Below are 3,558 nucleotides of genomic sequence, written 5' to 3'. Positions count from 1 at the left end.
GCAGTTCCCTTAGCTGGGAATACTTTCCTTCCCCTACTTGGGTGGGCTCTCTCCAACTCTCTGTTTCCAAGCTCAGCTTAGAAATTTTCACCTCCAAGAAACCACTTCTATGTTTCCAAGTCTAGGTCAAGTGCCCTTACATGAGATCCCATGGGACCCTATACTTTTCCATCATGTTGAATTACAATTGCCTGTTTACTAGTCTCTTCCATTAAACTGAGGTCTTCGCAACAGTAGGGACTATTTCTGTCCATTTCATGATTGTGTGTATCTCAATGCCTAGACTATACCGAGTGCTTAAGATATATTTTGTTCAGGCTGGGCGTGGTGGCTCATGCCTATAACCCCAACACTTTGGGAGGCCAAGGTGGGTGGATCACAAGGTCAGGCGTTCGAGACCAGCTTGACCAAGATGGTGAAACCCCGTCTCTACTAAAAATACAAAAATTAGCCAGGCGTGGTAGTGGGTGCCTGTAATCCCAGCTACTCGGAAGGCTGAGGCAGGAGAATTCCTTGAACCTGGGAGGTGGAGGTTGCAGTGAGCCGAGATCGTGCCACTGTACTCCAGCCTGGATGACAGAGTGAGATTCTGTCTCAAAAAAAAAAAAAAAAGAAGAAAAAAGAAAAAAAGATACATTTTGTTAATGAGCAAGTAAATGAATTTGTAAAAATCATCTATTCATAGCATTTGGTAGACCACTTTCTTTTCTTATGCCCTTCTTTTTCACATTGTTATTATTATTTTCAAACAACCATTCTTTAGGCTTCCTAACCTGAGTGTGTTAGCTCAGGGTGCCATAATAAAATACCACACACTTGGGGCTTAAAAATCAGAAATGTATTTTCTAACAGTTCTGGAGGGTGGAAATCTGAGATTAGGGTGCCAGCATGGTCAGGGTCTGGTGCAGTCTCTTTTCCTGGCTTTCAGATGACCATCTTCTCAGTGTGTCCTCATAGGGCAGAGAGAAAGAGAGAGAGCTTGCTTTGGTGTCTTCCTTCAAAGGGCACTAATCCCATCGTAAGGGCCCCGCCCTCATGACCTCATTTAACCCTACTTACCTCCCACAAAGCCATTTCCAAATAGCATCACATCGAGAGTAAGAACTTCAACCCATGAATTTTAGGAGGACATAAGCATTCAATCCATTGCATATCCTGTGCCTTAGAATTAAAAAAAATAAGGTGTAAATTCTTTTGTGTTGGACTTTCATAGGGGCAATATATAACACCTTTCTTTCCCATTTTGGTTCTGAACTAACTGAGAAATAGATAAAGGAAGTAGACATATGGAGATTTGTATTTAACAGATACTTATGTGGCACTTACTGGGTACCAGCTAACAACTTGCCCAGGGTCACATAGCTCATTGGTGGTGGAGCCAGGCTTTAAACTCAGCTCTGGAATCTATTCTTGTTATTCTGTTTCTTAAAGTGTAAACTTTAAGCTAGATTACAGGACATGGTTTAGATATGTGTCCACCAGGCCAGCTAAGTCTCCATCACCAACTTAGACTCTCTCAGGCAGTTGCAGAACCAGAGGTCTCCTCCACAGGGGCAGAATGCAGGCAGAGCTGAAAAGAGAAGATTAATGTGTGAACTTAGTCTCTCCCAAATTTACCAATCAGCTAAGTCACTTTTTCTCCCCTGGGGAGGAGTGGATGAGGGATGGGGAGTGAATGGCTGGAAATGTGCATCAGACTAAGGTCTCATCAGAGGAACAAATATTCCCTTAAATCTGATAAAAGCCATGCTGCAAAACAAATATCAGCTCTAGAATCTGTTCTTGTTACTCTGCTCCTCAAAGTGTAAGCTTTAAGCTAGATTTTAAGACATGATTTAGGTGCATGTCCACAGGGCCAGCTAACTCTCCATCAGGGACCTAGACTCTCCTAGGCAGTTGCAGAGCCAGAGGTCTCCTCCACAGTGGGAGACATTTAAAGCCTTCCCTGTCATCATTGGAAATGAGCAAACTTGGCTAGCAATGTAGTCAAGGGGTTGGGTGTTTGAAGTCTTTCCTTCTGTTCTTGCAGAATTAGAATCTGGGGCTCAGCTGTGAATTGCTGTCACTGAAGCTGTTCAGTCCTTGGATGCACACGGGGACAGGTGGGCTGAGTAATGGGAATGTTCTTGGAAAGCCAGAGGACCTCTGCAGCATTGCCTAGCAGCTCAGTGACAGGTCCTGATGGCCAAGAGACTGATTTCCCATCCTTTCCTAAGGAAGTGGGGACTGATGAGAAGAGCATGTGTGAGGCCTATGAGGTTCCTATGTGCCCTTGGTAGAGCCTGACCTGGGTGGATGAGAGAACAAACACCAGATGCAGGGTCAAGTGTCTTGATTTCTTGCCCAGCTCTCCCATTTGTTGTGAGCCATGGGATGCTGGAAAAGTCATTCAGCCTCCCTGTGCCTTCATTTCCTCATCTGTAAAATGGGAAAAATATAACCTATCTCAAAGGACTGTGTGAGAATCATGATACTAAATGAGAAGATGCTTTATAAGCATCAAAGCTGGATAATTTCAAGTTGTTATTACTCCATCTTCCTTCTTTTCCACATTGTTTTTGTAGCAGACGCATGTTGACTTTGCCCAGCCTCCTCCTTCTGCAACAGCACCCTGATCCTCCTTTGGGAGCTCCTGGGGCTCACCTCTTAGGGCCGGATTGTTTGGGACTGACCCCATCCCAAAATGCCAGGGCAAGCTCACTCTCCAGGTCTGGCCAAGCAGAACACGCCTGGCTCCAGCGATTGGTTCAGGGATAGCCAGGGGCCCCAGCAGGGGCCAGTTGACCATTCCAAAACTTTTGCTGGAACTTCTGGGAGAGACTTTGCCTTCCTTGCCGGGATTGCCAACCTGTGAGAATGTAAGCTTGGGGGTTTTGGGGGCCATCTTTGCCATCTTAAAGGGAGAGCCTGCCACCCTACAGAGGCAGAATGGAGAGTGGGAGGAAGACACAGTGTCCTGTGGGCATTGTTAGAGCCCGTGTTTCCAGTCATGCCTGACTTATGTTCATTATGAGTGAGGTGGGCTAACATTTCATGTGTATTCCCCTTTCTGTGAGCTGCTATTTATATCTTTAACTGATTTTTCTACTGCGTTGTTGGCATTATTCTCATAGATTTGTAGAAACTTTCTTTTCTTTTAGTAGTTATTTTTTGTTGAGGTCAAAGTCACATAACATAAAGTTTACCATTTTAAAGTGTACAATTCAGTGGCATTTAGTCCATTCACAATGTTGTACAACTGTCACCTCTGTCTAGTTCCAAAACCTACCTACCTTTCTTTCTTTCTCTCTTTCTTTCCTTCCTTCCTTCTCTTTCCTTCCTTCTTTCTCTTTCTTTCTTTTTCTCTCTCTTCCTTCTTTCTTCTTTCTTTTTCTCTCTCTTTCTTTTTTCCTTCCTTCCTCCCTCTCTCTCTTTCTTTCTTTCTTCTTTCTTTCCTTCCTTCTTTCTTTCTTTCTTTTTCTCTTCCTTCCTTCTTTCTCTTTCTCTTTTTCTTTCTTTCTCTTTCCTTCTTTCTTTCTCTCTCTCTTTCTTTTCTTTCTTTCTCTCTCTCTTTCCTTT

The sequence above is a fragment of the Colobus angolensis genome, unplaced genomic scaffold (genome assembly GCF_000951035.1).
Source record: "Colobus angolensis palliatus isolate OR3802 unplaced genomic scaffold, Cang.pa_1.0 Scaffold34, whole genome shotgun sequence".
Taxonomy (NCBI): domain Eukaryota; kingdom Metazoa; phylum Chordata; class Mammalia; order Primates; family Cercopithecidae; genus Colobus; species Colobus angolensis.
This window is presented reverse-complemented; position numbering follows the sequence as displayed.